General features: G+C 35.9%; 1 protein-coding gene and 1 long non-coding RNA gene across 6 annotated transcripts in view; one reads left to right on the top strand and one right to left on the bottom strand.

The window, feature by feature from the left end:
* Lsamp (limbic system associated membrane protein) overlaps window positions 1-26,815 on the top strand; it is a 2,132,018-nt gene that overhangs the window by 1,545,555 nt on the left and 559,648 nt on the right. The gene's annotated exons all lie outside the window — the stretch shown is intronic.
* The window catches only part of LOC116085919, a 14,951-nt gene continuing 3,216 nt past the window's right edge, over window positions 15,081-26,815 (bottom strand). The window contains exon 3 of the long non-coding RNA XR_004116752.1: window positions 15,081-15,201. This is a non-coding gene — a long non-coding RNA (uncharacterized LOC116085919). The remainder of the gene's footprint in view (window positions 15,202-26,815) is intronic.

Consider the following 26,815-nt stretch of genomic DNA (forward strand, 5'->3'; position numbering starts at 1 on the left):
AAAAAAAAAAAAAAAAAAAAGAAAGACAGACTCTCCACACAGTATTTTTTTTAATGTTCTTTTTTTTTCTTTTATTAGATGCTTTCTTTATTTGCATTTTAAACGTTATCCCCATTCCAGGTCTTTCCTCTTTAAATCTCCTATCCCATCCTCTCTCCCCCTGCCTCTATGAGGGTGCTCCCTGACCCACCCACCCACTCCCAACTTCCTGCCCTGGCATTCCCCTACACTGGGGCATAGTGTTCTTACCAAAACCTGCCTTTGAACTTCTTTCTGCTTAAGGACCAAACCTCAGCACCTACCAGTGCTAAGCTGAAGCATTGCCCACTTAAAGCACTGTCCCTCTGTAATATATTCTTTGTACTGACATGCTAGTCAAAACCTGGTTACCCTCTAAATTGAAGATTTTAATCAATTTTTGCCTTTCCTTCATTCCTTCTTTCCTTCCTTCTATTTATTTATTCACTTTACATCCTGCTCTCTACTTACTCCCTTTTGCCCCCTCCCATAACATCCCACAACCCTTCCCCTCTCCCTTTCTGAGTGACTGGGCCCCCCCTGGCTTTTCCCATACTCTGGCACATCAAATCTTCAAGGCTAGGTGCGTCTTCTCCCACTGACAAGGCAGCCCAGCTAGAAAAACATGTATCCCACATATACCAATAGCTTTTGGGATAACCCCCACTCCAGTTGTTCAGGACCCACATGAAAACCAAGCTGTACATCTGCTACATATATGCTGGTAAACCTAGGTCCAGCCCATGAATGTTGGTTTGTGGTTCAGTCTCTGAGAGCCCCAAGGATCCATGTTAGTTGACTCTTGGACTTTCTATGGAGTTCCTATTCCCTTTAGGCCCACAATCCTTCCTCCTTTTCTTCCATAAGAGTCCCCAAGCTCCATCCACTATTTGGCTGTGGAGGTGTCTACATCAGTCTTATTCAACTGCTGGGTGGAGCCTCTCCAAGGAGAGCCATGCTAGACTCCTGTCTGCAATCACAACATAGCATCATTAACAGCGTCAGAGATTGGTGCTTGCCCATGGGAAGGGTCTCTAGTTGGACCAGTTGTTGCTTGGTCATTTCCTTAGTCTCTGTTCCACCCTCTATCCCCACATTTCATGTAGATAGTATAGATTTGGAGTTGAAAGTTTTGTGCTTAGGTTGGTGTTCCTATGGCTCTACTGGGTTCCTTTCTATGCTAGAATTTAACTCAGAAGATCACACATATTAAATATGTGCTCTATTGATTAGCTACAGGCACAGGACTCCATTTCTTTTCAGCTGAGAGTCTTAAAATTCTTCAAACATTTTCATTCCATTCATGACTCTTCCATATAATCTAAGGACTATATAATCCAAGGATTTACCACATAGTCTGACCATCTCTTTTACACACACACACATACACACACACACACATACACACACACACAGAGAGAGAGAGAGAGAGAGAGAGAGAGAGAGAGACAGACAGACAGACAGACACACACACACACACACACACACACAGAGAGAGAGAGAGAGAGAGACAGACAGACAGACAGACAGACAGACAGACAGACACACACACACACACAAAGAAATGAAAAAACACTTCATCATGTTTTGGAACTTTATCAAATAATGAGTCACTTTGTTAAAATTTGTTACAATACATTACAAGTCTTTTGACAGGTAGTAAGTTTAGCCACCCCAATGCCTTAGGACTTAGCAAAAAGAGAGACCATCTGTGTCACACACAATCATTCACAGGATCTTTCTTTATTTCTTCCACAAAGGGAATTCACTCCGTCATTTACATGTGAATTTTAATATATATTCCTCAGTGAATATTTATTATATATATATATGTAGTATGGACTAAGTTATGTTACATGTGGGGGACCATAGAGTTCAAGATAACATATCACTATAAAGCTGCATTGAATCATTATTATATATTTTATATTTATAATTTAATAATCTTTCCTTGTTTTTCTCCATTAGAAGAACAGTCTCATTTAAAATATATATACATATATATATAGTACTGGATATAGAAAATTGTGTGGAAGATACTCAGCTCTGGCTTAGAAGTAAACCTGAGGAAAAAAATTCAAAACAGTGTATAAAGTATGGCAAGAATCATAGCAAGTTTACAAATGTGTTCCCAAGGCAAAGTATTTCAGACTTTTTTAAAAGTTAAGTAAGTGAGTAGTGAGTAAAGTTGGCCTGGATCCTCTCACTCTAATCATGGGATAGACATACAACTACTAAAAATATAAGATAAATGTAATTTTAGCATTAATCATCAATCGTGCTCACTTAAAAATGTTAGTAAGAATACATTTACTTCCTGTCATTCGGCAATCATCAAAACAGTGGATGTGCATCCATTTCATTCCCAGTGATAGTGTAACAATGGGTATTGCTTTAGCAAGAAAGACATGCGTAAATTCTTGTTCCCAATTTTACATCCAACTGTTGAGAAACAGACAACCCTGGGAACAACAAGCAATTAGTCATAGGAGGAAGAAAGTTATCAAAGGTAAATGTATGTGTGTGTGTGTTTGTGTGTGTGTGTGTTTGTGTGTGTGTCTGTGTGTTTGTGTGTGTTTGTGTGTGTATGTGTGTGTGTATGTCTGTGTGTTTATATGTGTGTGTTTGTGTGTGTGTGGTTGTGTGTATGCATGTGTTTGTGTGTAAGTGTGTGTGTACAGACCAGGGAAGGAAGAAGGAAGAGAGAATGCATGCATTGTAGATAAAATACAGATTGAAAAAAATAGGAAATGAATATTGAAAAGCCAAAGAGCTTGTCTGAAGAATTCAAAGACCATGAGGATGTCTCATATGGTTAGAGTGGAGTGAGTGGTGGATGGAGGAAAAGAGAAGGTCCAAGACAGAATGGGATAACGTTGATAGAGCTTTATAGGTCTGTTAAGAATAACACCCTGCTAAGGCTTTACACCTAATCTGAAATAAACAATAATTGATGATGTTTGAAAAGGACAATGACATGTATGTTTCATGTTTACAAAGAACCACCTGGGACCTTTTTAATATTGACTACAAGATACAGAATGAAAGAAAGGAGACAATGGTGAGGGTGTTGTAAGAATATCACAGTGAGTGTGTCCTAGGAAAACTGGTAGCAGTTTACATAGCTATTACTAAAGGAAATGATTATATTATAGATTTATTTTGATGATTAAAATTCAATTATCCTATTAAGGATGTGGTGTGAAGTATCGTGGAAAGATAAGCTAGATTTGTTGACATGAGTAACCCCAGTAACAGGGCTTCCTGTACTGGAGACCAATAAGCAGATATAAAAAACAATGATTGACTGCTGTATTTTGGATATAAGAAGTGTGATATTCTGATTAGACTCAAGAGGAAGACCAGTAGATAAAAAAAGTTTAGACACCAAGGATTGGGGTTGGTTCAGCAGAATGCCAGGGCCTACATGACCTACAAAGTCTTCATTCCATTTTCTCTTATTTGCCAAAATGTATAATCTACAAGCCAGTCCACTAGACATGATAGATACAGGGAATGTCTTAGGAAGTAATGTTAAATGTTTGTTAAAGTAACAAATATAGTCATTTCTACAAAGTATGTGAATGCCAAAATGAATGATTAGGAAATTAGACACCACAATGCCTCCTAAAAAGTGGTGTACACTGAAGGAAGAACCCACTAGGAAGACAGGATTTGAAGTGGCATTTCCTGAAGCATGTATTACACTTGAGTAGTGTTGAAGGAGTGAGAAACTCAGAGCTTAGACGATGTTGAATGATAACAACATAAATGTCTTAAAATGCAGATAGGATCTTCTCATCTTTCTAGGGATGTATATGCAGAATCTTCACATTAGACCACTGAGGGCAGACTCACACAGAAGAAACAAGAATTTGATTGCAAGAAAGATGTCTCTAGCAATTGTTCAATTAGTGAAAAATACATTTGAGGCATAGTTTTAAGTACCTGACTACAACTTTGTAAACCCAGTCTTATCGCTTTTTGTGACATGTTGACCATTGTACTTTGCAACCTAATGAATAAATAAAATAGTGAGTTTAATATGTTTCAAATGTTTTTGCTGTTTTCTAATAGTAGTAAGTAAAAGAAAAGTAGCAACTACTTTGAACACTAAGTTATTATGATATTCTTAAGCTCATGCTTATGACTACTCTGAAACAGTCATGCCTATGTTATTGATTTAGTTAAGCAGTCTATGTCCCTTTGCTCTAGCCAGTCTGTCTGTCAACCCTCTAAGAAAACAAGCCATTTTCCCTTGAATGGTAAAAATCATCTTCCAGAAGGAAAAGCAACAATAGAAACTAAGGAGCTTGAAAATACTTTAAAAATCAAAACATGTTCCTCTTCCATGGAGTGGCTGTACTTGCCCTGTTCCTAGGCATACCTTGGTTTTCCAAGCAGACTGTATAATCTGAGTCTTTCTCTGGAGATAATGCAGGGTGCAAGCCTCTTCAAAGAAGGGATTTGTGCTTGCTGGCAGCTCCCAGAGCCCTGCTCTGTCTAGTAGTTAAGATCTCTAGAGTGGCTTATGGGCTTTGTGTAATTTCTATCTGCACCCCGACAGCCGGACTTCATTTCGTTTTATTTGCATTTAATAATAAGCCCTCGTTCCTTGGCTGTTAAATTGTGAATTATCAAACATTATCAAATCCTCACTCCCCATATTCCTGCTACACTTACTTTGAAATAGACCCTTTCATAACATGCTGGTTCCAGGGAAGAGCTGGGCTCTGTGCCATGCATTTTCAGGGTGGGAACTACTCTGATATATTTCTTTCGGGACTACAAATGCCATTTCTGATCTAATACAAGCACTGGAGATGGCAGAGCGAGCTTTGTGGTGGATTCATCTTTAATTATTAAAACAGGAAAGATCATTCATGCCTCTTTGAAGTTTGTGCTTTATTTTTGGTAAAGGAAATAAATATACAAGCCCCTGCATTTGATGTATGGTGGCCACTGAAAGAAAATATGAAAAAAAGAAGGTAGCAAAAATAATGGAAAGGAAGGGAACTGCTGATTATGAAGAGGAAAGACATTTCCTGCCTAGTGGAAATCTGGTACCCAGTTCTCAATAGTATTTGGAAATAAGTGGATTGAGGTCACTTTCCTAAGTCATTGCTAGTGAATGTAAATGTGAATATGTGCTGGCACACATTGCTTTGATAAAAGCTAATGGTCAAGGGATAAATAAGGAATGAGGCAGGAAGATTACATATTAAAACTTACAGAGAGATTGTGTTGTCTCATAATGGCTTAGCAAATAAAAACACATTAGTTTAATATATAGGAGATGCTGGTGTGGGGTACTAGGAAGAAGAAAGCCCTTACCAAAACAAAAAGTTACTTGTTTTCAAGAATCAAAAACAAAACAAACAAACAAACTAACAAAAACAAAAAACTCAAATGTGAATTTTTTCTTTCTGTCTAAAATTGTCCACTGCTGGTAATAAGAAAGAGAACATAATGAGGGGGCTGCTCTGACTCCTGCTTTCATGAGTCAAAATTACAGCTGCCTAGCATCTCTTGTGCGGAAGCAGTTGTGTCTTTGGAGTTGGGGTACTAGGTGGCACCCATTATGCAGAAGTAGCTGTGTGTCAGAAGTTGGGGTACAAGTGTAAGATTTTAGGCTACCATTAAAGCCCCAGTTGGGGCTTTGTTTGGTCTAGAGATATATTCCCAGAATTCCTCATGTCCTGGGATCAGAATAACAGAGGCCACAGGGCAAGATTTTGATGCTTTACTGACTTATCTATAGATGGTATTCATGGTTGTTATAATCATGGCTAATGTTTTGTGCAGGTATAAAAATAATCATTATTTTTTTTTTGCCTTGACTAAGGAAGACTTCTCACTTGCAATTGTGCTCAGAGTCATAGTACTGCTGGTACACATAGATACTGGATGTTTGTCAAAAATAACAAGGTTTCCATTGTTATTTGATTTTACTTTGACCTGATGCATGTCAAGTTAAACTTTCAGAATAGAAAGGAAAATATGGAAAGAAAACAAAGACATTTGCATAGCAGGTGCTTTAGATACGTGAATGAAGTATTAAGCACTAGAAACGGCCAGATTCACAACTCTATCTGCTACAATATAATCAGTTGGAAACCAGGATGCATTCCTGAAAGTATAGACAAATGCAAATGATAAGTAAGAACCTCCCTTCTTTACAGCCTCACACAAATGTACATATGTCTAATCTCATCTATTCTTAATGCCACCAGCATTGCAATATACCAAAAGCTAATTAGAAATAGTCCGTTTCATCTCGGCTTTCTATTCATTGTATAAATAAAACATTATCTCTTACAGACTCACTTGAATAGCTCACAAATATAAATAGAAAGGATATCTTGACCTGGACATTCCAATATTATAGCCAGAGAAATAATGAACTATGTCGTAGTGATTTATCAAGAATAATACTTGAAAAACTAGTGCTTAGTCCATACCATGCAAAAGTTCTTCATATAAAATTTGGCTCAATATGACTGAGAGTGATATAAATTCAAACCTCTTCAAAAGGTCCGAACTTTAGGCAAAGTAAATGAGCAGACTGTGGACTATGGAACTTGAAAGAGTACATTCCCTACGGCATACACACACACACACACACACACACACACACACACACACACATATTTACAGAGGTACTTTCTTGTCTAACTTACTTGCTGTCATGCATATTAATCACTTTCTAAAATGTCTCTCTCTCTCTCTCTCTCTCTCTTTCTCTTCTTTTCTCTTTCTTTCTTTATTTCTTTCTTTTTTTTTTTTTTTGACAAAGTGGCAGTCTTGTTCCATTCTTGATGGCTCAACTCACATTTTACTTTCTGTGTGAGATCTCTCCCAGATTGTACACAAGCAATATGGTGACACTTCATTACAGTGTTAAAATCTTCAGTCTCTAACAGCAAATGGTTTCTTTGGTTGTAAACTTTTGTGTCACTCCTTACTTGATTATGACATCTAGATTTTTTTGTATTGAGATGCATTTGAAAAGGATAACATCTTCAAACCTTTCAGTTTCAGTGAATGTTGAAACATGTAAACTAAAGGTATATTTGAAAACAATTTAATGTAGGAAACAAATTGATTTTTTCCTAGAGTTTTTGATCCAATTAAATTTAAGCTCCTGGGAAGTGGAGAAATTTCTACATATCAAAAATATTAGTATTTTTATTAAAATGCCTCATAATTAGTAATAGGTTTTTTTTTTTTTTTTTGACAGCATGGTCTATGCTGAGGCATCATTAGAGAATACCAACACAGAAAACATATTTATATTAAGTTCAAAGCTGGCATTAGCTACCAGTGGTCAGCTCAAAGGCACTCAAATGTGTATTTCCCCCTTGATTTATGTCCAGAAATGGATTTCCTCCTGTTAAGTCTTTTTCTGTAATCTTGCCATGCATTAGTAATTCACGGGACCAAATTTAGCAATATCGTTCCTAGCTTTCAAGTAGTCCATTATAAGAAAGAAACAAGAAATGCATAATTACCACAGCATTTTGTTAGGATTAAGATAAGTACAACATGGACAATGTACAGTAATCTGTTTTATAAGGAGAATTGATAGGCAAGCTGGAAGACTTAAGAGATATAACAGAAAAGTGAAAAAAAAAAGTGTTCACTTATCCAGCAGCAGCCTAGCCAGCAACACTGTGGCCAGATGTTTATTAGCCCATCATCCTAGTAGACAGTGTCTTCTGTGGTCTCCAGTCAACTTTCTTACACTCACTAGAATCTGTACCATGTCTTCTCTATCGTACCACAGCTGGAATTTGGCTAGAATGGGAAGAGCCACTAGAGAGCCTATGTTTGCACTTTTTCCTCTATACCATCTGTTCATAGAATGGATTACATTCGCCTCCAGTTAAAAGCAGACTGTCTTGGACCAAGGTCAGGGGAGAAGTCCCAGCATTCTGTCTGACTGCTAAAAAGTTCTTTCATATCCTTCCAAAACACATGCAACATCTGCAGTATAAACATGGGTCTCTTTCCTGTTTTTTTTTTTTTTTTTTTTTTTTTTTTTTGCTTTTGTTTAGCAATTTTCTTCCAGAAATTTGCAGGTGTACCTCCTTTTCCCCTGGCTTGGTCCCTTATAAATTTATCCTACCATATCCTCAGTTGACTAGTCTCTTTTTAAAGCAAGTACAAATGTGGGTAAGAAAAAATGAGGAGGAGGAGAAAGAGGAGAAATAGGGAGAAGAAGGAGGAGGAGAAGAAAAAGGAGAAAGAAGAGAAGGAAGGAACAAAGAGAAGAATGAAGAAAGGAAGGGGGAGATAGAAGTAAAGAAAGAAAGAAAGAAAGAAGGAAGGAAGGAAAAAAAGAAGAAAAAAGAAAGAAAGAAAAAGAAAGAAAGAGAAAAACTTTATAACAGCCAGTACTTCCTAAAGTTATTCTTGATTTACTTCAGTGTTTTGATGCTCAGAACTTGCAGAGCGGTGGTCCCAATCTATGTCTTGAAAAGGAACACTAACTATAGCTGTCTTGTTCCAGCTTACTTTGATATCACCTTCAAACACAGATTATAAATATTGTAATCCCCTTTTTGTTTATTGGAGAGTCAGGAGTAGAGACAGAAATAACACAGTGAACATGAAAATTAAAATTCTTCCCATGAGTTGAGTCACCACTTTAGAAGAGAGAGAAAAACATTTTTTTACACAATCTACCTCCAGAGCTTTCTGCTGACTTCCAATGATATGTGTGTATGTCTTATAGCACATTTTCATTTGAAAGATTTATGAAAGTACAAAATCCTTTAGTTAGAGTCAGCCAATGGCAGAGCAGTGTGGCTTTGGCAAGCAGACAAAGCTGTGGTAGTTGAGTGTTCAGAGCCGAATGAAAATACTCAGTACCTCTTTATTCACCTTTATCTTCAGGTGAATTAACCACAAGGTCTCTTAAGATATATACATCAATAATATATACATCCTCTTAATGAATTCAAATTTCTTACCCAGCTGGCTTCAGTGTTTCTCTCTGGGTTACTGCTGTATTTGCTTCAGTACCATTGTCCTTTTGTCACATCTACTCCGTCTTTGTCTACAATAATATCCCATGTCCCTACAGATTACCCTCCTTACACCAACCCACTAGAGGGTCTTTCTTATATCTGATTTTACTTTCAATTTTCATTTGAAATTATGAAAGTATATAAGTTTCTCAGACACATCAAATCGGAATCTGTTTCCATATCTATATTTATATTTATACAAAATGTGTCAGTATTCAGTCTCTGTTCCTGTGTTATTTTTGCATTTCCATTGGGAAATCCCAGTGTTGCTTACCTTCTCATTTAGATGCTCACATATTTAAAACCTTGCTCTCCGTATTTTCCACAGGGATTAGCAAAAGCCTCTTCTTTGTTGGAATTTTTGTATTTTATATATAGAACTCGTTTTCATTCATCTATGAATAAGAACAAAATTGGGGTGATCGGAGGAGATGGATCTGTTGGGAAAGTGCTTGACATGCAAAGTTAAGAACCTGATTTGAATCCCAGAACCCATGTAAAAAAAAAGTCAGGCATACTTTTGAATGCTTGTAATCCTAGTGCTAGGCAGTGGAGATAGGTTTGTCCCTGGAGTATGCTGGCTAGTGAGCCTAACTGAATCAAGAAATCCCAGAACCTAGTAAGAGACCCCATCTCAGAAAAACACACCAAAACAAAACAAAACAATGTTATTCTTACTTAGATACTCACGTATTTAAAACCTTGAAATGACAGAAGCTGGATAGCCCAGAGACCTAGTATCAAACCAAACTTGATTGGAAAAAAATCAATGAAATCAATTCCTAATGATACTTTGCTATATCCATAGATTGGTGTCTACCACAAATGTCATCAGAGTGTCTTCATTCAGAAACTGAAGGAAACAGATTCAGACTCCTGCATTAGGTGGAGATCAGGGAATTCTGTGGAAAATGGGGAAAAAGGATTGGAGAAACCAGAGGAGTCAAAGACACCACAAGAAAATCCATAGAACCAACTAACCAGGGCTCATGGGAACTCTTAGAGATTGAATCTCCAACTGGAGAGCCTACATTGGACTGACTTCGGCCTTCTGTCAATATTTTACAGTTGGTTAGCATGGTCTTCTTATGGAATTCCTATCAGTGGGAGCAGGAGCTGTCTCTGACTTTGTTTCTTGCTTTTGGGACTCTCTTTCTCATACTGAATTGCCCTGCCCAACCTTAATACGAGGGAAGGTCCTTAATCTTACTGCAACTTGTCATGCCATGTTTGGTTGATATCCATAAGAGGCCTGCCTGTTTCAGAAGAGAAAAGGAGAAGGAATGGATAGGGGAGGGCAGATGGTGGGGAAGAAATGGGAGGATAGAACAAGGGAAACTGTGGTCAGAATGTAGTATATGAGAGGAGAATAAATAAATAATAATTAAAAATAAAATATTGGAATGGTATCTGAGAATGGCACCCCATGTTCACCTCTGATTTCCATATACAAATGTATAACCATTGTATATAAACATTCACACAAGGGCACACACACACACACACACTCACAGAGAGAGAGAGAGATTGATAGATTGATAGAGAGAGACAGAGAGAGAAAGAACAAAATTCTTTTATAGCTCCATAAACTAAAATGAAGAATAATAGTAAAATTAGTGAACCATAATAGTCTACTGCACAAACTCACTCCTACATGAAGTCTAAAACTTTGATCATAAAGAAGCAATGAACATAATGGTAGTTACTATTGGATAGTACGGTTGTAGATCAGGGAGGTGAAGAAGTTTAAACTGAAAGCTGCAACATTTCAGTAAGATAAAAGATCTGTTCAACAATAGATTAGAAGGTTTTTTTTTTATTTTATGGGTTAGGTAGCATAAAAGTAATGGGCTTCATCATGGCATTGTTATAATGTTTCTTTATGCTGTGTTCCTACTCATTGGTTTCCCCACGCCCCCCCCCCATATTCCTCCAGATGGTTCACAGTCTTTCCCTACTTAATTTCGCATTCTTTCTTATTACACATATATTACTACTATATTCCTTCTCTAAAGATCACTTTCTACCCTGTCATTATCTACCATGCTGTTTTGCTTTGTTTTCGTTTTGGTGGTATTTGTTTCAATGTGGCACTCACCGAGGTCATCTCTGAAATGATTGGCTCTACTGAGAAAATGTCTCCATCAGATTGCTTATGGACAAATTTGTGAAGCATTTTCTTGATTAATTATTAGTGTTGGAAAGTCCAACCTATGGTGGGTGGTGCCGTGCTTGGGCAGATGGAAATGGGTTGTTAAAAAAGGCCAAATGTGCCAACATGAAAGGCAAGAGAGTAAACCACTTTTCTTAATCATTTCTAGTTTCTGTTTCCACATTTCTGCCCTGCCTTGAGTTCCTGCCCTAACTTTCTTTCATGATGGACTACAAACATTGTAAGATAAACTTTCATAGCTAGTTCTGTAGTGCTTTGGCAACCAACATTTTCTCAATACTTCTTTATAAGGTATACTATGGATTTTTTTCTACCTAAACTTAGAAATTAAATACCTAATTATCTTCCCGATTGTAATGATTCCATATCAGTAGTGTGACCCACATTTAGTCACTCCCTGTTTATATTCTTCTATTCCTTTAGTCACTGCTTCCAGCATTATACACTCCACCTATTCTGCCCACCATGCCCTCTTTGCAGTCCTGGGCCAAATGTTACTTATATCAATATTTGCTATTAGAAACCATTGATTAAACAAACTTACAAAGGAAACCAAGACTCTTTAGCCTGATACTCACGTAATCCATCATGTGATTACAACTTTCCTTTCTAAACTGTTTTCCTTCTCCATTCTATAGATCATTTAAGTGTTTTGTCCTGAACAAACTCCAGTTCTCCTGTCTTCATCCATGTCTTTGAGCAAATAGATCTTAGGGTCTCCCCTCTCCTTCAACACAATTCCAAACTCAAACTGTCCAAATTCTAGCCAGGCTTCAAGATACATTTCAACACCCCTTCCTTGGTTAATATTTTCCTGCTCATATTAGCTGATGGAGGATCCTGTATGGAAAGGGGCAATAAACAGAAGAATAATTTCTACTATATAAATATTCTGGAAACATGCAATGATTAATAGACAATATGATGTGGGTATTTTGAAATACCTACTTATAATAGCTTAAAATAAGATGCAAAGATATTTTTACCTTTTAAAGTCAGAACTATAGTTCAGGAAAATTAGTTCTATACCCAAATATAATATTTGAATTTTTCATAAATTTTTGCTGTTTTGTTTTATGAATATGTGTGTGTATGTGTGTGTGAAAGAGAGAGCTAGAGACAGAGAGAGGCAGACACAAAGACACAGAGAGAGAGAGTTTAGGAAGCTTATAAAATGGTAGGTTTCCATATGGATTCTTTGAAAGTTTTTGGTGTTCAAAATACCCATGGTAGGAACAAAAGACAAACTTTGGGGCAGAAACTGAAGGAAAGGCCATCCAGTGACTGTCCCACCTAGGGATCCATCCCATATACAGTTACCAAACCCAGACACTATTGTGGATGCCAACAAGTGCTTACTGACAGGAACGAGAAATAGCTGTCTCCTGAGATGCTCTGTCAGTGCCTGACTAATACAGAAGTGGATACTCACAGCCATCCTTGGACTCCCTGATGGAGGAGCTAGAGAAAGAACCTAAGGAGCTGAAGTGGTTTGAAGCTCCATAGGAGGAACAACAATATGAACCAACCAGTACCCCCAGAGCTCCCAGGTTCTAAACCACCAACCAGAGTACACATAGAGGGACCCTTGGCTCCAGCCTCATATGTAGCAGAGGATGGCCCTGTGGGACATAAGTGAGAGGAGAGGCCCTTGGTCTCGTGAAGGCTTGAAGCCCCAGTGTAGGGGAATGCCAGGACAGGGAACTGGGTGGTGGGCTAGTGAGTAGGGAGAGGGGGATGGGATGGGGCTTTTCCAAGGGGATAAAATTTGCAATGTAAATAAACATTTAATTAAAGAAAAAAAAAACACAGCAGATGCTGGTGAGAATGTGGAGAAAGAGGAACACTCATCCACTGATGGTAGGATTGCAAGCTGGTATAACCACTCTGGAAATCAGTTTGGCGGTTCCTTAGAAAATTGGACAGAAAAATGAGGACCCAGCTATACCACTTCTGAGCATATACCCAGAAGATGCTCCAACATGTAATAAGGACACATGCTCCACTATGTTCATAGCAGCCTTATTTATAATAGCCAGAAACTGGAAACAACCCATATGTCCCTCAACAGAGGAATGGATACAGAAAATGTGGTGCATCTACAAAATGGAGTACTACTCAGCTATTAAAAACAATGAAATTTATGAAATTCTTAGGGAAATGGATGGATCTGGAGAATATCATCTTGAATTAGGTAACCCAATCACAAATAAACCACACATGGCATGCACTCACTGATATGTGGATATTAGCCCAGAAGTTTGGAATACCCAAGATACAACTCACAGACCACATGAAGCTCAAGAAGAAGGAAGACCAAAGTGTGGATACTTCAGTCCTTCTTAGAAGAGAGAGCAGAATACCTCCTCTTACTCTTACGACCCACATTTCATGAACTTACACTCTCTGCCACAATATCTACTGTGATACTAGCACTAACTTTTTACTACAAGCTTGGAGGGTTCAAAGTTAACTGGGTTACAGCCTCTACAGGGTTCCTTACCTTGTGATCTTGGCTCTCTGTTATAGTGGGCTTTCTCATCTATAAAATGAGATAGAGATCAGCAAAATCCTCCTCAAGTCCCTTTGTGCTTTCAGTAAGATAACTGATGTAACTGATGTAAGGCCACTAGCCTACTCTCTGGCCAAAGTAAGTTGTAGAAAAATGGTAGAGAGTAGCAGTAGTAGTAATATTTTAATTAATAGCAATGATATAATTATTCATAGCCTAATTTTATACATTTTCAAAATGTACAACTTACAGATATTTAGAAGACCACCAAAACTAATCTCCTTTGCTTATTTTTTTATATAAAAACATTACAATAATCTGGACCCAAAACATTCACTAATTTTAAAAATACTTGCTCCACCGAGATTCGCTAATGAAACTAGATATTTTGTTTACTAAAAATAAACAGCAACATTAAGAAGATCATAAAATATAAGGAGAGTTGCAAGTGTCTCTGAATATCATGAGAGACATAGCCTGAAACCTGTATGAGTCCTTAAATTTCCAATTTAAGAGGTATACAGAGAGTGGGAGTACTTCTGTGGAGCTGGATAGCCTGGAAGTTCCCTATACAGCAACTTCCTTTGATGTGAAATTCAATTTGGCTCTGATGTAGTAACATTAACTATATTTCTTGCTCTTTTATGAGTGTTCTCAAGTAGTGGTAATGATAAAAATAAATAAATTCCTGGAATGCAAGGCTCCACCTTCCCCTGCTGGCATCAAGTAGGGTACACCTCACTCTGTTTTCTATTGAGTGCCTCATAATGTAATAACACATGGAAACTTGAAGAAAATGAAAAGGAATCTTGCCAACTGTTTCATATGAGGACTGTTGAAATACATGAGACAGGAGATATCTTGACCAAATATGTGTTGCTCATTTCAATTTTAGGTTCTCTGGAAGGTTATGTAAACAAGATTTTTCATGATACCTTCTGGGTCATTCTTTTTGTCTTTTCATCACTCCTTAAGTGTTCTGTGGCAATACAAGGAGCTAGATCGTGACTTACACACACCCCTGCTAGTGTGAAAATCACCTCAATAATTCATTTCATGTCTACTAGCCGGTGCTATTTTGACATATGCCTTTTGCAAATAAACATGCAAAAAAGGAAGGCTGGAGTTTAGCCTTGGGTTTTTATTCTGGACTTCATTCGATTAAGAAAATATAAAACTCATATCACTCAAAAAAACAGTATCAAAGAATCATACCTTCTAAAATACATGGCTCAAAAGCACTTGTGTTTTCCATGTGGGTGGACAGGTGAGAATATGTTAGAAAAGGAAATTTAAAAAAAATCACAAAGCTCCCCCTCAGTTACCTTTTTTCTGCTTAGGATTTTTAGATTGTTCACATGTAGTAAAAACAATACACAATCTGTCTTCAATATTGAGCATAATCCAACTGCAGGGTTAACTTCTCCATTCCTTGTACAACACCTCACTGTTATATGTTAATGAGCCTGAAATACATATTCAAGAATGCATTATTACCAACCTCATTAGGCATCAGACTCACCTGCAACCTTAAACAAGTAGATTCCCCAGTGCTGTGCCTAAAATGTCTGTGTCGGCTGGGTTGGGTGCAGGCAGTACTCTATGCCTTTGCCATTTGCCTTTGGAATTCTTTAGATGACTCTATTTTACAAAGAAATCGAGCCAAGGGATTGGAGACTGACAAGGATAAAATGTAAGACTAATAATATTATTTCTCAGAATAATAGCAAAAATGGGAAAAATGACTTCATCCTGAGTTGGTTTGTGAGATAAGAGAAGAAGAGGAAGGAGCTGAAAAATCATCTGCAAGATTACAGTTGTGACTTTTTTTTCATCCAATAGACTACTGGGCATGCTCCCACAGGCAGAGAAAGACACTAGATTAGTGTACATTGTGGAGCAGAGATGAGCCAAGTGATTCTCTTCCTTGATTAATGAATTTCTTCCTGGAGATGTGAAATGTGTTTGTACCTTATTTAGTTTAACAAAATCACTTTATGTGGTTTTGTATTAGGTTAGCAGGTACAGAGCTCATCTGAAGGAAAAAAAAAAAAAACAACAACATGCTAGTTAGAATACTGCTATTAGGTACCAATAGAGTAATGATCCAACCATGGCATCTAATCGATGTGTGAAAAATGGGTAATTCTCACTAATGCCCTGCTAATGTGCTCATAATGATCTGTCAAAGTACTAGAGCTAATTACTGTCATGGATATTTGGCTTGAGTTCACTGGGATAATCTGGTATTGGTGAATAAGAACATGCTTTGTGAGTTTGATACCCACTGGCTCTTTTCTTTCCTGTTTCTCCCCACACTGGGAGATTGGACCTGTCACTTATATACATTTCTATGAACTTACATAGTTTATTTTTCTTTCACTCCCTTGTCTTTCAAGCCCATGTCTTAATTTCATATGTAAGGTAACCTGGAGCATCTTTCTTGTAGAGTAAAAGGACCTAGATAAGATGTGGTATACTCTTTGCTTGAAAATAACAGATTTCTGCATTTGTCTTGCATGTCTTTCCATGTTTATGTCCAAAACATCAATTTATCTTTATATATCTATATTATTATGACATCTTTTTATGGAGACATGGAACATACTGCAAAGAGGAACAAGCAAGCCAGGCACCTAAAATCTTTTCTGACAACAGCAACTTAGATTTGGGATGAGAAGATAGGCCTTAGATTCCTTAGAAAGGAACTTATTTATACTTTCAGGTAGAAAGCAGTGTAACACAAGGACCAACAAAAGCTTTCTTAATGTAGCTACTCTTACAGAAAACATCTTCTCTATAATCACTTAATAACTTATCTTTGCAGTGTTTGGGATCAATGTGGCACCTAAGAAAGAGAGAATGCACCTTTTTAAAATCACCCTTTGTTAGATCATGGTGTGAAAACCTGGGCAATAACAGTGTTACCTTCCTCATTGATGGGAAGCAAAGAGAAGCTAATGTGTAGGCCGAGGGGACTTCCAGTTATGGTTCCTTTTGAGGATGATCCTTCCCTTAAGAATGTCTTTTGCCTGCTTTAATTATGTAAAGCAAATGTTACTCAATATCAATTTACTAAATCCAAAATAAACCCAAATCATCCATTTAGATTTGGTGAAAACAAGAGACGCCAAACAAAGATGGAATAAATTTCCTCTTTTGGAAATAAAACTAGCATCTCTTCCCATATGAGTGGAAATGAATCTTAAAAGCCTAGCTCTACAGCTCCTCTTATTTGGTATTTCACTCACTTTACATGATTTCAGTTATTCTTTATCAACATTACATTGTAGACAGCTAAGTAAGAGACCCTGAACAGTGGATAAATCTGAGGGAAACCTAGGATTTATGATTTCATTTCCATCTCTCACTTCCACTCTTGTCCCCATATAAGTATATTGTGTGGGGACAGCACACTGAGTTTGCCATGATTTTTTTTTTATCTTTTTATTATTTTTTATGCTGCATCATGCCATATTTTACATGGTGTCAGATGAAATGTATATTTTCCTCTAGATCTACTGGCTTATTATACAGAAAAACAAAATATTATTTCTGATTATCTCAACTCCTAAATCCATTTGACATGCCCTCTTGAATCTAAAAACAGTGTAAGTCAGCTCAGTTCCTGACTTAGGACATGCCAGTATTTTCCCATAACTTTAAAAATTGTATCCAAATTCTGAACTCTGCTTACATATGCTCCATATGACTTCATCTTTTAATTTTAATTACATGTACTTCCTTCTCTATGTCTCAAGCTATCTATATTCTTGTTGACATGGCCATTCCTGATCTCTAAGTGCTGGCCCTTTTTAACATTCTTGTCTCCTCAGAAAACAGTTCTAGATAGCCACTCCCTTCTTCTGTGCCTTATTTTATAAGACTAAGAACATATAAAGATATATAGTTAGTTTGAGTAAAAGTTATCAATTTTGTTTATTTAGAGTTTACATAGAAAGAAAATTTATGGTCAGCTTATTAGTTGCTATTGACTATTGTTTCTTTAAAATGATCCCCATAGGATAAGAGCAAAGGCACAATGCTCAATGCTCATATGAGTAAACATTTATCACTCATTTCCTACTGATCTGAATGATTTGTAATACAAAAGTGATCAGAATAGGCATATTTCTTATTTTATATTTGTATCCTTGACTAAGATCAATTGACTTTATGAAGTTCAATTAAAGAAGGTATAAATTCTGATTCATATTATTTAACTCACAAAATTATCTGTCCTCTGGATTAAAAGTGTGGTTCTATGAGTAAAATGGTTCTCACATCAATCACATTGTAATTGTAGATAGTAGGTATTTATTTCTATAATTAGTTTAGTTTTTACTTTTACCACTAAACTATAAGTCTCATGACATACAACTTAGCACTTATTTTGTAAGTCTAGCAATCTCTAGCATTTAGTTTATTGACAACACATAAAACATAATCATAATTTAAAGTAAAGCATATTATAGCATACAGATATATTATGTTGATTCAATTTATTTATTACTCATTCTTAAGAAGACTAAATAAGATGTTATATGGGATACTTATGGATTGTCTAAAACACTAAAGTTTACAGACTCAATTATTCTTTTACTAAACCACATTATTTTTTATTTTGTTTGAGACAGAGTATCACTATGTAGCTCAGGTTGCCCGATGACTTATGATTCTCCTGTTTCGACCCCATGAGTGGTAAGAGTACTTGAGGACAGCAACATACTCAGAACATGCATAAAAACTTTGAAAAAGAGATATGTTAATTCATTTGTCTTCATGGATAAGGCAAGATACTATTGGGAACAATGAGTTCTATGTATATTTGTTTGTTTGTTTGTTTGTTGTTTTTCGAGACAGGGTTTCTCTGTGTAGCTCTGGCTGTCCTGGAACTCACTCTGTAGACCAGGCTGGCCTTGCACTCAGAAATCCTCCTACCTCTGCCTCCCAAGTGCTGGGGTTAGAGGCGTGCGCCACCACTGCCTGTTGAGTTCTACATATTTCTACAGATGCTTCTGCCTATAAAGGTTGCCAATATTATCCAAAATTAGTGTCTGCACTGTAATGATTGTTCAATTGTGTGTGATCTTTGGAGAGAAAAATACTATAAACTACTAATTGAGTAATCCATTAACCTGACCATCTTCCTGGAGCTATGCTTTCCTATACAATTACAGTCATGAATGTTGGGTTTCTTTGGAAACCTGGCCAATAACACACAGCCTGAAAGTTTATGGAGAATAAAGGAGAGCTGCCTGGCTTTAAGCCCATGAGACAGTAAAAATGTTGAGAAAGTCTTTCCAAAGTCCGACTTTCCCACTTACAAGCTTACACCTCCAGAGTTACGGTAGTATATATACGTACTTATGATCCTTTAAGTCTGTCAGAGGATAGTACTATGGCATCTCCAGGCATGGTATTGCCATATTAGTGTGCTAAACTGAGTTCCTAGTTGTAATTCTGTCTCCCAATCAATTTGACAGTCTTCCTGTTCTTATTCCTTAAATGGGACAAGTGCATTTCAGTAACTGAACTGAGTAACTTATATATGAAAAACATGACATTGAATGCAATATGACTTAGAATAAACTGCAAGATAGTTGATGGAAAATATGTCCAATAGTGAAGTTGTATGCATAATGGGAAATAATATTGCATCAGAATAATAATAAGCACAAAATTTTATAATATTTGATAAATTTTTGGTCATAGTACACAGACATACCAATAGGAGAGAAAATCTGTTGGTGATGGATTTAAAATAGTTAACAAATATATTGTACTTAAAATCTGTCAAGAAATTCTTGTCAAGGAACTGATTTGCAAAAACAAAAGTGTTAGATAGATTAACTTGGCATTATAAGACAGCTGATATAAATATTTATAGGTGATAATTGACCCCACAGGGGTGTCTTGGAAATGTGTTCTTTTTTTCATTAGCTTTCTTTAGGTTTTGTTTTGGCATCAGTAAAAATACCCTACCTAGATGTAGCCAGTTACTTAAAATAATATTCTTGTTATATGTAAAAATTGAACTAAGAAAAAACACTTAATGGCACATTGGCTAATATGCAGAAATAGTTTTTCTCTGGGTGAGATCAAAATCCTATCAAAAGCAAACACTAAACTCGAGTTTCTTAAAGTGTTATGAGATTTCAGAGATAAGGATCCACCCTTCTATCTCCCCAGGTGTAAAAGGTACAAATATTTGTCCTTTTGGTTTGCTTTTTGGCTTTTTATAGATTTTGCCAGACATTAGTGGGGCATGCGAAGATAAAATACATTCTGATTATGATAATAAATAACCTCTTTCTGTATATATTTTATGAAAAATAAAATTTGGAGATGTTTATATTTCAGAAATGAGTAAATAGATTTTAAAAGTCATTATGAATGTTTAAAATTGATCTAGCCAGTGGTGTTTTAACTTATTACAGTTACAGTTCTTAGAATTCAAAGATTATTCCTTATAAGGAACTAAGAAGATACAAAACATTTATATACTGCACCTTTCCAAAGTACAAATAGATTGCATTCTGAGCATATTTGGCAGGTATTATTCTAACTAATTATTTTAAAGTTCTGAAAAGTCAGTCATGTTAGATTAGTGACAAAACTCCCTGAATTTTAATGAACTTACTGCATTGTTGAAATCAAATAATATTATAAAAAGTTAATTATATGCATAGTAAAAATATGCACAATAATTATTATCTTACAAAGAAAGTTGTCATAAATGATAAGCAGCTCATATAAAAGTCTAAATTTGTGAAGTATTTTTGTATAAAAGAGATTCTGGTACAAAAAAAGTTGTAGGATTTTAATCTTGAAAATGCTAAAGCGAATCCAATGACTAATATAATAATCTAGAATTATTCAAAATAAGCATATTGATTATGTCATTTCTTATCAACATTTGAATTCAAGATTAATGCTTAATTGATATATATATATAAGGAACAAAATATAGGAATATTTTGAAATAAGGAACAGCATAAATTATATAATGTGATATATTATTCAGAGTTAATTATCAATATCAAAAATACTTTTATTAAAAACTAAACAGTACTTTAAAAGTATAGTATGGTATAAACACAGTGTGAAGTTATACCAAAACTATTCAGGGGTTAAAAATATCTTCAAAATAAAATAGACCTCAGTAATAAATTTGCTTTAGTCAGTGGAACTAACAGTATTATTTTTTTTCTTTTTCATGTTCTATTTATTTCCTACACTTAATAAAAAAAATTGCTTCAAAAGCATTCTAAGCCTGCTTTGATGATCTATGCTGATGCTATCATTGGAAGGTTGAGACAGGAAGACAGCAAAAATGACACTAGCCTAGGCTACAGAAAATACACTGTCTCATCAAATAAGCAAACAAACAAAAAAAATGAGTTTTATATTGCCTGTTTGTAAGTACAATGACTTAGAAATAAAACACTATCTTAACAACCCACAATATAAATATTCACCAAGAAACCCTTTGCAGCTGTTGGTTAAAATAGCACCACTTTTTTTTCTGTAAGCAATTTCATGGCCACGATGATGATCATAATAGTGATAATAGACAAGAAAAACAAAATAGCTAGAGCTGGAAAATCATCATGTGCTCTTCAAAGCAATTTTCACATACACTTTCTCATTCCTAATAGTATCAGCTCTGTGAAGTCGATGACATAGTTAACAAAGATAGTCAATATTTTTTTTGACGTTGGAACGAAGGCAAAACAATTAAAAGGGCTATGCAGCAGTAAGGAGACATGTTGGAACTTGACTGAATTCTTGCTTGCCTACTAGGCACAACATTTATCATCACCTCACAGAATCTCAACATTGAGTAAATATCTCATTTTAGATTGTTGGATAATCCAAAAATCTCCTAGTTTTCCTAGACTGCTAAATTATTTCTTCTTCTTCAGGACCTGGGAAGGTTCTGATATGTGGGGACCCAAGTGTGGGGAAGAGTAAAGGCAGAGAAATAAAGTGGTCAGAGAAGGAAAGAAAGAGAAATGAGAGGAAAAGAAGGGAAGAGGCTAGGCAGAAACATGGAGAGAGAGGGAAAGGGAGAGGGAGAGGAAGAGAGAGACAGAGACAGAGACAGAGAGAGACAGAGAGAGGGTGGGGAAGAGAGAAGGGTGGGGGAAGAGGACAGGGAGAAAGAGAGGGAAAGAAGAGAGGACAGTTGAGAGCACAGTTTCTTCTTTCTTAATGAAAATAATTCAACCCCAGTTTTGTGAATTGGAAGGTACTTGAAATCTTTATCAATGATTTGCAAAGTACCTTGGAGGCTGTTTGGTAAGTAAGATTAGAAGGGGAGAAGTTTTTCCAGTCTTATTTCTTACTATGGTAAAGTGCCTAAAACATTGTTTCAATTTATACCATTTTAATTGTCTAGTTACTTGTATCCATGTGTTATATAATCATCACCACTGCTCATCTCCATAAGCCTTTTATGCTCTGAAAGATAAGTGCATTATCACTTAAGTAGCAACTTCACTTTCTTCCTTCTGTATAACTCTAGCACCTAGGAACTATTGTACTATGTCTGCCTCAATGAGAACCCGAAATAGTTAATATAAGAGGTACTGATATGCTGTTTCTTTCTGTGATGAGTTAATTCCTGTAGCATATATCAAAATTCCCTTCTGCTTTAATGAAGATTATTATTATTTTGTTTAGGTATCATAATTTGCTTATGCCATCACCTGTTCATAAACACTTGAGTTACCTCCACACTTTAACTACTGTAGGTAATACTCCCAAGAACATGAATGTACAATCATCTTTTTGAAACTATGCTTTCAATTCATTTTGAGTATGCATCTGGAAATGGGATTGCTGGATCATATGGTAATTCTATTTTAAATTTTGATGATTTATATTATTTTCTATAGTAGCTCTATTATATTAAATCTATAGTAATAGTTTCAGCTTGTCATATTCTTAAAAAACATTTTCTTTTCTTTTTATAAATAGCAGAAGTAGCCACAATCATATCTGTGAGTGGTGTCTTATTGAGGTTTTTGCTTGCTTTTCCTTTATCATTTGTGATATTTTATACATTTTCAGCTTGTCAGTAGTTATCAGTCACTCTGATACCACTAGAGAAATTTCTATGAAAGTTCTTTATTTTGAACGGTTACTATTTTTAATATTAGATTTTCTTTAACTTGGACGTTAACTCTTTGTGTAATTAGAAATTACTTAAGTCAGTGGCTCCTCCCTGCCTATGTGCCAGCTGTTCTGATAACACAGGTACAGTAGCATGCCAAGGGTTCAGAGGTTGCTTCTACTCTACAGGTAGTGAAACTGAAATTACCCCCAGTTAATTCTCAAGCTTTCCATTTGCTACCATGAACCCTCTATAGATTCAGAGCTCAGACTTAGTCAAGCAAACGTCTGCCTGGTCAACAACAATTGGATTTCTCTAATTCCTTTCCTATCCTATGGTGGTTTAAATAAGAATGGCCCCCATAGACTCATGGGTTTCAATGGGGGGAGGTCATAGGAAATGGATTATTAGGAACTGTGTCTTTGTCAAAGTAGGTGTGGCCTTATTGAAGGAGGTATATCACTCTGGAGGCAGGCTTTGAGGTGTCATATGCTCAAGCTAGGCCTGCTAGGACAGTTTCCTTCTGCTGCCTGCAGAGCAGTATGTAGAGTTCTCAGCTCCATCTTCAGCACCATGCTTGCATGCTGCCATGCTTCTCACCATGATGATAAGGGACTGAACCTCTGAAACTAAGGCAGCCCCAGTTAAATGTTGTCCTTTATAAGAGTTCCTTTGGTCATGGTGCCTCTTCCCAGCAATAAAACCCGAACTACGACATGCCCTTTTCCCAAAACTTTATGATGGTTTTGTTAACGTTTAATATACGTTATTAATGAACTATCTTCACTAATAAACAACATACAAAATTGTATACAATAGTGACCTTCACTGCTATATATAGTTATACCTACATATAATAGCTTTTGGATCATATTTGCCTCCAGATCTATTCCCCAACGCCCAGTTCCTTTTTTATTAACTTATTTTTTAAACACTATCTCACTAGCCAATGTTGACCTTGAAGTAGTTACCTAGTTAATAAGGGCAACTTTGACCATATGAACCTTCCAAGACCTTTTATTAAATGATCTACGTCATGCCCAGCCATCCCCTGCGTGTTTTCTAATTCTCCCCTTTCTAATCCTCTCTCTTGCCTACTTCTTTCTTTTCTAGATTCTACATATGAGTGAAACATATGTAGAATCTTATCATTCTGAGCCCATCTAACATTACTTTATATAATGATTTCCTACTCCATTTTCCTTTAAGCACTCTTTGCATAAACCTAACATCTCTGCTTTGTGTTCTATGAACTTTCTTTTCCATGCTCCCAGACATATTACCACTATATTATGATACAAGCAGAATTTATAAAGATGGTAATAGTAAATATAATAATGATATATAATATATAACTATATATTATATTAGAAAATACATATATTAGATATATATGTATATATTTATATTAGATTTTTATATATTAGAGTATATTTAGATTAGATGATGCTTGCATTAGAAAAACTAAAACCAGTGTTTTATACTAATACAGCCAGTTAGGTACATTAATTTCCTAAGGTTATAATAACAAAGTTTCATGGATTTGAGAAAATGAGGATGAAAACTTCCTTTTTTCTCTTCTGGAGATTCTCAAGTCCACAGCAAAGTCAGCACAGTGAAGGCACTCATTTTCCTGAGTCCTCCCTGCTTTATCAGCTCCACATGACTATTTTCTGCTGTCTGTATCCAAAATGCTCTGTCTATCCATCCTGTTCTCTCTGTCCCTGTTCTGATAAGGACCCTAGCCTTGTTGGATTAGGACCCAATTTTAGGCCTTGTTCTAATTTTACTATCCCTTTAAAGACCTTATGCTAATTAAAAATTAATTCAAAAAGAGAAATTAAGTCTTTCCTTCCAAATATGAATAAGAAATGAGACTTTAGCATATGGGCTGGATGGGAGCAACTCAAATCAGTTTGAAATATGCCTTTTCGCTTAAGACCTCAATTTTTTCCGCATTTGTATTTCTCGGGTGACTTTTCCCTTCCTCTCTTCTTCAGATCCTTTTAGCACTTTCTAAATCTCTTAACATTTCTCTGGTAATTCTAGATTTGACCTACCAGGCTTCCATAAACATCAGGTAAGAGCAAGTTCTTCTCTTGGCCAGTATTATCATCATGGCTCAAATTGTAGCCACTATTGTAAAGATGATTTTTCTTCTTACTACTCAATATGTATCAATTTGTCCCTCATCAAAAACATTTGCTTCATCTGTTGGTCTCCTTCCATAGGTTGGAATGTCTTGGCAGGCAGAGGCTATGTCTTTTATCAGCATTTTTAACACAACTGTGAGCTGAAAGCCTTCACATCACAACACAAACACACATGCACATACACATTTGCTTTGTTTTTATGTTGGTGGAAAAGGGAGTCATTTCCTTCTGTGTATAAAGCACATTTAAAAACCAATTCCTTTCAGGTCACACATTCATATTATAGCCCTTAAATTTGTTCTTGACTTCTCATATAATTTATTCATGTACTTCATGTGGCCCAAAGTTCCTCATACGTGTTCAATAATGATTATTAGTTTCATTCAGACATATCAAAAATAAACTCTCTGGGGATCAGATGTGGCTGAGCTGTAATGTGCTTTTGCAGTCACAAGACCACACACACCAAGTTTGATCTCCAATTCTGAAACCAAACCAACCAAACAAACAATAAGTAAATAAGCTTCATTTCCAAGTAGCTTACATTTCTACCTTTTGGAGTTTTAATGTTGCTGTCTTTTTTCATTTCCTTTTGTGTCTTGACATTTTTCTTTTTATGCTGACTCCTTTTGAAAGAGATAAAACTTATAATAAGTAAGCCTAGTTGAGTTTTGTTGTTGTTTTGTTATTGTAAAATCATTGTCATATTATATAATTTCTTAACCCAGCTTCCAGTCAAATAGCAGCTTATCATCCTTACACACTTGTAGAGGGCAAATCTCATCAAAACATCCAATGTGGCTACAGAAATTGTCTTCTCTGGTCTAATGCTGGGAAGCCCATTTGCCCAATGCAGCTCCATCCAACTGATGGGCTTTGCATGGAAATTTCTCAGGTCAGTTCACAGCCAGGTTTCTGCAACCACATCTTATCCAGGCAACACTGGTACAGTTTTCCTCAACCAATCTGAGTTCTCTTGTCTCCAACTTGCACTCTACATTTCCTGAATTCTAGACAGTCCAATTTGTGATAGTGATTTAATAACAAATTTTCTTTTTTTTAACTTTTATTGCATTATGATGAGAAAAGTTACATGATTTCAATTTATCTGAATTTGTTAACATTTAAAAACATATTTTAAGTAAATAGAATTAAATCACATTCTTGTTTCGCTTTTGTACCCCAACTCCTCCCAGAGACCCCCTTCAATACCTACAATATCTTTTTGTCATATTCCTTAAAATTTATAAAATATTATAGAAATAAAAATAAGTATTATAAAAGTTGTATGATATAAAACAACAATCAATTTAACATTCTTATGTAGATGCTCGTCTACAGTAATAGTGAAAATATATTTTTCTCAATATAAATTTTAAATAACTCCAAACATATTAACTGTATATTTCAAAATAATACATCGCTACAAGTATTTTCTTAAATGAACATAAATATATAAAATCTTTTTGCTTGTTTGTTTTGTATTTAGTAGAGTTTAAAATCTTTGCTCTTACTGTGGTACAAGCCCAAAATATGAACAATTTTTAGACATTGGATTTCATTGTAATAAGGCTGTACTTCAAAGACCCCCACATCACCAAAGGATTTTACCTCCATCGTAGCTAAATTAAGAGTTGACAGTTCTGCTATACCATAAAATGAATTGTAGGCACGATTTTTGAATATAGACTTCCTGCTGTGGTCAAAGCTATTTGACTTGAGTGAGTGACTTTATTCACAGCCCACAGAGAACAGGTTACAATCATTTAAGAAATGGTGTAGGTATTAAGATGGTCTATCCATAAA

The sequence above is a fragment of the Mastomys coucha genome, unplaced genomic scaffold (genome assembly GCF_008632895.1).
Source record: "Mastomys coucha isolate ucsf_1 unplaced genomic scaffold, UCSF_Mcou_1 pScaffold12, whole genome shotgun sequence".
NCBI lineage: Eukaryota > Metazoa > Chordata > Mammalia > Rodentia > Muridae > Mastomys > Mastomys coucha.